This window comes from Saimiri boliviensis, chromosome 9, assembly GCF_048565385.1.
Source record: "Saimiri boliviensis isolate mSaiBol1 chromosome 9, mSaiBol1.pri, whole genome shotgun sequence".
Lineage (NCBI taxonomy): Eukaryota > Metazoa > Chordata > Mammalia > Primates > Cebidae > Saimiri > Saimiri boliviensis.
Window position 1 is genome coordinate 55,589,453 of NC_133457.1, and position 8,498 is coordinate 55,597,950.

An 8,498-nucleotide genomic window follows, 5' to 3' on the forward strand; every position below is an offset into this window, starting at 1 on the left:
GCTGTGAAGTGCCAGAAGAGTGCACAGAAGTTCTCTCCAAGTCCTGCCCTAATCCTGCCCTTGTTATTACCCACCATGCAATGGCTGCCTGACTTTCCTAACACCTTCCTGCACCTGGCCCTATCTCTTTCAAGCTCTCTATTTCTCCCTGTGCCTTAATTTTCCTCAATTTTCAATAATATAGTTGTCATTGATAATTGTATCTACCTGTATTAGTCTGTGTTGCTCCAAAAAATACCTTGGGTTGGGTAATTTATAAAGAAATAAAGGATTATTTGGTTTCCTTTTAGTCATGATAATCTCTCTACCAAGTGGTAGCTCCAGAGCCCTCTTTTATTCCTCTTCTGAAAATGCTTTTTCCTTCTCTCTACATGGCTAGGCTGCAAAATTTTATGCTTTGCTTCCATTTTAAATATAAATTTCAATCTTAAGTCATTTATTTGCTCCCACATCTAAGCATAGTCTATTAGAAGCAGCCAGGATAAATCTTGAATGCTTTGCTGCTCGGAAATTTCTTACACTGTTACCCTCAGTCATCATTCTTAAGTTCAACCTTCCACAAAGTCCAGGGACATGGACACAATGCAGCTAAGTTCTTTTCTAAGGCATAACAAGGGCGACCTTTGCTCCAGTTCCCAATAAATTCCTTTCCAATTAAAAACTTTCACTGTTTGTATTTCCATCAGCATTTTGGTCACAGTCACTTACCAAGTCCCTAAGGAGTTCCAGTCTTTCCCTTGTCTTCCTGTCTTCTTAGCAGCACTCCAAACTCTTGCCCCTTCCTTTTCCATGTGACATGCTAGTTCCCTTCACCTTTCATCTTGATTGTAAGCTTCCTGAGGCCTCACCAGAAGCAGATGCTGGCACTATGTTTCATGTGTATTCTGCAGAACCATGAGCCAAACAAATTTCCTTTTTTTTTTTTTTTTTTTTTGAGACGGAGTTTCGCTCTTGTTACCCAGGCTGGAGTGCAATGGTGCGATCTCGGCTCACCGCAACCTCCGCCTCCTGGGTTCAGGCAATTCTCCTGCCTCAGCCTCCTGAGTAGCTGGGATTATAGGCACGTGCCACCATGCCCAGCTAATTTTTTTTGTATTTTTAGTAGAGACAGGGTTTCACCATGTTGACCAGGTTGGTCTCGATCTCTCGACCTTGTGATCCACCTGCCTCGGCCTCCCAAAGTGCTGGGATTACAGGCTTAAGCCACCGCGCCCGGCCAAATTTCCTTTTTTAAATAAATTTCTCAGCCTCAGATATTCTTTTATAGCAATGCAAAATAAATAAATGCACTACCTCATAAGGTCAGTATGAAGATTTAGTGATCTAATGCAGGTCCAGGGACATGAGAAGTTTACTGCGGTAGTACAAACATAGAAAATAAAAAGAGCTGTGTGTTGGTAAAGATAAATAGTTTTTAAAACACAGGGAGGTGGCTCAAAGCCAATGTGGAATGTTTGGGCTAAATTAAATTTCTGTTTTGCAACTTTTAATGCAATATAAAACCGTTCTGAAGCTCACGATGAATATTGATTATCGTCTCAGAAGAGAAAATAAGTCTTTATGCAAGATGCCAAACTAAGGAATGATTCTCATCTCGTAGAAGTGTGGACTAGCATCTGGGCTACAGACTGTCTTTTGTTACCCTCATGGCATCAAAATGTGGAAGCCATATTCTGAGGGGAGTAACAATGTCATACCATAAAACCAGATGAAACATAGCTGAACAATATAGGATTTGAACTCAGGATTTATAAGGTGGGAGGGCTATAGAATGATAAGCAAAACACAGAGCTCTGAACTTACTGTTCCTGCAAACCAAGCACTGAAGTTATAAATTTTAAACTAATATTATTATTTCTGTGACTGAAAATATCCTGTTAATGACAGGTTATAAATTTACCTGATTTGCAAATCAACTAAATTTGGAAAACCAGTGCTTGAAATCTACTTGCCTACTAATTGCAGTTTGTTTCTGCCTGTAGATTCTGGTCTGTTGTCATTAATATATTGAGGTTATTTTTGTCTGGCAGTGACAGAAAACAAACATTGCCTTATTTCTTTCTAAAATTGCATTTTCTTTTGAGAACCAGGTGCTAAGAAACATTTCAACTTTAATCACATATTGCCAATAGACAGTAGTCATTCGGAGATAATCTAGAGAAATTATCTTTCAGATACACTTTACAGAGTAGATTGGATCATAGTCTACCATGCAACTTCTAAGTACATTTCTGTTAAATTTTACTGCCAGAATTTTCTCTCTGTTGTTTCTAATCACAAGCAGAAGTGGTTTTATTTGCAAAATTCTTTCTTTTGCAAATCTATTTTTTGGTGTGTGAAAAAGATGGTCACTAACATAAATGCATTTATTCCATTAGAACTGAGGGGGGATCCACTATAAAAACATAAAATTGATTGACTTAGAAGAGAGAAAGTTGATTATCAGTCATTTAATAAATACGTACAAAGATATTGCTCTGGGCCAGTGGTTTTGTTAGTTATAATGGTCTCAATAATTAACAAAATTATTATACTCAAGGTGCTTAAGTATAGGCATACATGTGGAAAGTGTTTTGATAGAGTTCAAGATATTATAGATGGTATTAGCAATGTTGAACTCAGTTTTAATGAAATTCTTCCTGTGGGTGACTTTTAAACTAAGACAGAGTTTGCATGGCACAAGGGAATTGGGGAGAATATAGTTTTAGACAGAGGAAAGAATATGAACAGAAGTCACATTTGCCCTCTGCAATGGTGCTGGACCATTAGCTTTCTATTACTGTGTGCGTTGTGAGTGCTGGACAGGGATGGAGGTGAGACGTGAAGGAAGGCTAGATTATGCCAATACCTTGTTAGCCATGTTAAGAAGTTCACTCATTTTATCCATGTTGTTTCTCTTGACTGGACTGCCTTTCCTAGACCTTCCAGCCATTCCTGAAAGATTAAACCAAGTGTTCCCTCCTTCATGTAGCTCTCTTTCAGTCTCCAAGAATCCTGATGGTGGGCTTCTCTGAAATTTTACCTTTTTCTTTAGCACCATAACTTGACTAATTGTTCTCTAGGAACTAGTATAGATTCCACAGTTAGAGTTCTTTTTGAACATGGACAGTACCTTCTAGTGATTGAATATTCTTCATCAGCTAAAACTGTATACATGGTATATGGTGTAAACTTGTTGAATTACCCATCTTTCAAATTTACAGGGTAAATTCATTCGTATTGCAAATCTTGAAAGTTCTTAAGATTTTCAAAGTCCATTTGTATGAAGATACTGAGATTAGCAGTTGTTTAAATAAAAAGTGAAGATCATATTTTTAAAATAAAAAGTGAAGATCATATTTTTAAAATGCATGCATTCTTTTAAATAAATTGAAAATGAAGTTTACTACTACTACTGCTACTATTACCGCTACTACTACTACTACTATATTATTATATCATTTATTTATTTTCCAGTCTTTGGATGTAGGGACAAAGGCCAAGTGTGGACCTGCCATTCTGCCTTGTCTTTCTTCCATAAAGATACACGTTTTATTTTTGTATAAATGGAACCAGAATTTAAAAACACATTAAAAAGGTAATTTAGTCCAGAATACTAGAATACTAGATTTTTACTACCACTGTCTAGTGTTTCATATTAACTTTAGCAGTTAGCTTTTTTTTTTCTTTTTTTGGGGGGTGGAGCCTCACTCTGTTGCCCAGGCTGCAGTGTAGTGGCGCGGTTTTGGCTCACTGCAACCTCCACCTCCCAGGTTCAAGCGATTCTCCTGCCTCAGCCTCCCAAGTAGCTGGGACTACAGGCATGTGCCACCACACCTGGCTAATTTTGTATTTTTGGTAGAGATGGCGTTTCTCCATGTTGGTCAGGCTGGTCTGGAACTCCCGACCTCAGGTAATCCACCTGCCTTGGCCTCTCAAAATGCTGGGATTATATGTGTGAGCCACTGCACCTGGCCACCAACTAACTTTAATAAGTGTGTTCAAAGAATTCAGGTTAGTTCTTGTAGAAATTTTTTTTTTTTTTTTTTTTTTTTTTTTTTTGACACGGAGTTTCGCTCTTGTTACCCAGGCTGGAGTGCAATGGCGCAATCTCGGCACACCGCAACCTCCGCCTCCTGGGTTCAGGCAATTCTCCTGTCTTAGCCTCCTGAGTAGCTGGGATTACAGGCACGCACCACCATGCCCAGCTAATATTTTGTATTTTTAGTAGAGACGGGGTTTCACCTTGTTGACCAGGATGGTCTCGATCTCTTGCCCTTGTGATCCACCCGCCTCGGCCTCCCAAAGTGCTGGGATTACAGGCTTGAGCCACCGCGCCCGGCTGAAAATATTTTTAAATTAATATTAAAGTATTAAATAATACTTACCTGCTTTCTGTAACATTAATGTATATATACTGCATCAACTGGTTTAAGAAAAAAATACAAATCACTCTTTGTAGGTGTAGAACTCAATTTGTTAGGGGAGATGTACCCTCACAATTAGAGAATCAAAGGGACCCATTTCATGTACTAGCCACACACATTCAGTGTAATTTTGGCATCATGGATAGGTTTTATAGAGACTTTAAAAAGTCAACTCCATAGTTTGGGTAAATGAAGATTAGTTAAAAGAATGCCTATCTTGACTTCCTTGGAAGTTCTTTGTCTGACAGTGAAATCAATCGTCACCACCAATCCAATAGGTAGAAAAATCAGACACTTTCATATAAGTTATTTTGACAGATGGATGGATGGGAGGAAGGAAGGAAGGAAGAGAGGAAACGGGGGAGACGGGAAGAAATAGGGAAAAAAATAGAATGTTCCTTTGATGGCAGAAAAGCTAATTAGAAGTAGAAGAATTGATTGAATTAAAATAATTTCTCAGTTGGCAATCATGACACTAATTTGATTCTAGCAAGAAAGCATTAATAGTTTTTATAATCAGTGGTTGAAAGGTTGAGGATTAAAAGTGTATTTATATTGTCTCAAAGCAGTACTTAATAAGATATTTGTTAATTTACAAAGAATAACATGATAACTTTAATGCAGCACAAAATTTAACTCAGCTTTCTGCGATTATATAACAAAGATCCACTTTTCTCCAGTTTCAAATAATAGATTCTTCATCTGTATCTGAGTCCTCACCCTATCAGCACCTTTAACTCCATATTTTTAACATCAGTCTGTTCATGATGATGTATTATTTTCAATAGTACTTATTTTATCTTTGTGAACCTCATTTCTTCTGAGTACTGACCAGCAGAGTCATTAACATCATATTTCTATGAAACATCTGTTTAAGGCGTCTATACTTTTTCTGTCATACTCCCCAGAATTCTTTCAGCCTGGCCCATTGCCAAATTCTAAAGCTACTTTCACATTTTTAGATACTTGTTAAGTGTAGCAGCCCACTTCCAGATACAGTTGCCATCCTCTTGTCTGCATGAAATCCAAGCCACATCCAGTGTGGAAGCCCCAAACGGTGGATAGTACCAAACGCTATGTATGACTTGCCACATAGTTACCAGAGTGAATATGTCCTTGCATGGTTTATGTCCTGGTACGTCTCTTGCACTTTTATGAATGTAGTTTCCTTTGGTCATCTTCTTCCTGAAGAGCCATGTTTGGATGACATACCTTCTCCTTAACTTCTTTAACTCTTCTAGAAATGTGGCAGTAACTTCTTAATGGACAGATGCAGCCTCTTAAAAAATAAATGACTTGATGTCATTCATTTCAGGGGACCCCTTGCTGAAGTCTTCCTATAGGTTCAGTGCTTCCTGGTGTAAAACACTTAATGATTTTTCCGTCTTAACTAAGCACTTATCATGCCCTGTGGCTGTAACTTTTATAGTTTGTGGTACAGCAACAAAACAAACACAAATTTATTTTCCCTTCCTTATAATTTCATGAATAGATTTGTTCTTACTGTAGGTCTTATAGTGTGTATCTATATTATTTTTTTCCATATAAGTCGAGAATTTTCACCTATTCACTTAAAGGAAGCACTTTATGTCTTCTCTTTATCATATCTGTATTGCCAGGGGCACTACTCTTGCACTTTAGGGCCCTTATTAAGTAAAATAGGAGTTATTTGAACACAAACACTGTGCTACATGGCAGTGAAACTGATAATGAAAATGGACAAAATATTTTAAGGTACACAAATCATATTTATAAGTCATTGGACATTAAACCTCTTTACTAGAAAAAAAATGATGGAAAGCAGATGTTTTAAGGGTGAAAATTTTTTTGTGTGGACCAAATGAACGACCACTTTATGTGACTTATAGAATAATCTTTGTTTTATAGTTATACCTGCTATTAGTGGAGCCTAAATAAGTAATGTGTTATAGATACTATTGATGCAAATGGAATAACTGATAGAGAAGACCAGTAATAGCAGTCTTCAGTTAGGTTGCTGTCCCTGTCCTCTATATTTATCAGGAATTTCAGCAACCTGCAGGCTAGGTGAGTGGAGAAAAAGGAGTTACAATTTACATATATAAGAAATAAAGAAAAAAATTAAAAAAAAAAAAAAACACTTTGTGTGGGATTTGCATCAGCTACATTCATTGGCCAGTTTTCTAATCTGTGACTTAAAAATCTAACATATGCACCCTGGAGACTTGAGTTCTTAAGCAATTCCTGCAGATTCCTGTTTGTTTTCTTGTTCAGTATTACTCATGCCAGATCACACTCTTGACTTCTAGGCATGAACAATGTGAACGAGGTTATCTCAGAGAAATTCCTCATCGGGGTGCCAGCCAGAATTGGCAGAACAAGGTAATGCTGATGCCAATAGAAGATTAAAGGAGATGTCTTATATCTCTGTGTTTGTATGTCTCTGAGAGCTTTGTTTTATGACTCATATTGACCAGAACTGAATCTTTTAACCAGGGCTCGTGACTCAACTGCCTGCTGGGCCCAGGCAAATAATAAAAATGCACAATGCTGTAGCTGTCTTAAAAGAGCCAAGAATGAGCAAAGACAGGACACTGAAAGTGCAGCTTAGCTAATGTCTCTCAAATTAAAAACAAAGATGCAAACTATTTTTTCTGGCTAAGCCTTCACCTGTTCTGACCTGATTTGGCCCAGAGGTCCCCATTTGCACTGACCTAACAGTTGTGTGTCACACCCATTCCCTACCTTCAGCAAATGACTTATAAACAGATGCATGTATTCATAGAACTAATTACCTTCCAAATTCTGAATGGAATGTTTTTTGTTGTGGTTGCTTGGATCTGCCTATCTTAGATTCTTCCTAACAGCAAGTTTGAGAGACAGTGGGTTGTGGGCCACACAGAGGACCAAACCGTTTCAACTTACCTGTCAGGTAGCCATTCCACATGTAGTTTCCAGAAACTATTCTGTTTCAAATGTTGATGTCCATAACTGACAACTCCCCTTTGTTTATGTATATAGTTTATGTACATAGTGCTTTGTTAGCCCCCTTTGTTTATGTATATTGTGCTTTTCATTGCTGATCTAATTGAGATTTTATAACTCGCACCAAGAAATGGTAGTCTTCAGGCAAAAGGTTCTATAACCTCACTGATGCTTCATTGCTACTTATCTAATATGAAATAAAATCCTGCTCTCTTTTTGTAGAATATGCCCAGGTTTCTGGAGTTAGTATATTATAAATCTGAGAGACCCTCATAGATCTTCAGTCTACAAATTAGGAAGCACACATTTATGTTTGTATCTAGGGAACACAGAAATAAACAACATAGATGCAGAATAAAAAAGCCTTCAGCTCCATCTTTCTTCTGATTTATAATTAAACATTTGTGTAAAATATGTCTGTACAGGCCTTTTCTTTCCTGCCCTGATGCACTTTCTCCATCTATACTCCCCACTTTCCTTCCATGACCCATCACAGTTCCTTCTGCCGTTTCTCTTTGGGATATCTGGGTTCTCTTTTTAGCTTTTTCTTTAATAAATCTAAATGTCACATGACATATCTAAGGCCCATCTTTTTGACCTATTAAACTGAGATGAGAGTTGAACTAGGAATAATCTATAAGGTCCCACACTAAACTAACTACAAATCTTTTTTTATGTATGAGATTCCATGAATTAAGCCAGAATTTTCCTCCAGAATTAATAAACCTTTAATGTGGCTGAAGCATAATACAATATACCTATTCTCTCTAAGGATTCAGGTGAATCATACATTTTATTTAATTGCATGGTCATCACTGTTGTTTGAAGATTCCTGTTATAGAAAGTAAACTGTGACAGTGTTTAAAAATTGTTTGTATTTTGTGTTCACCAGCATCAGTATATTGCTTTATTAAACTAGAGATAATCAATAATAGAGCACCAATTTAAAGTTGAGATTTTCTGAGAAAACAATTGAAAGATAACCAATTTATTCAGCATGATTGCTTTTTATCTTTTTGTTTGGTGATGTGTTAAAAACATCAACAAAGCATTACTTAGCAAACATTAAAAACATGTATTTATATGTACATATATAACAACATGTATTACACTCTATAAAACCAATAT

General features: G+C 37.0%; 1 protein-coding gene across 1 annotated transcript in view; it reads left to right on the forward strand.

Annotated features, from left to right (window-relative positions):
• LOC101040685 (phospholipid scramblase 2) overlaps positions 1 to 8,171 on the forward strand; it is a 38,410-nt gene extending 30,239 nt beyond the window's left edge. Inside the window, exon 9 of the mRNA XM_074405909.1 lies at positions 6,695 to 8,171. The gene's annotated coding sequence lies outside the window, so the exon portion shown is untranslated. The remainder of the gene's footprint in view (positions 1 to 6,694) is intronic.
• The last annotated feature ends 327 nt before the right edge of the window (positions 8,172 to 8,498 follow it).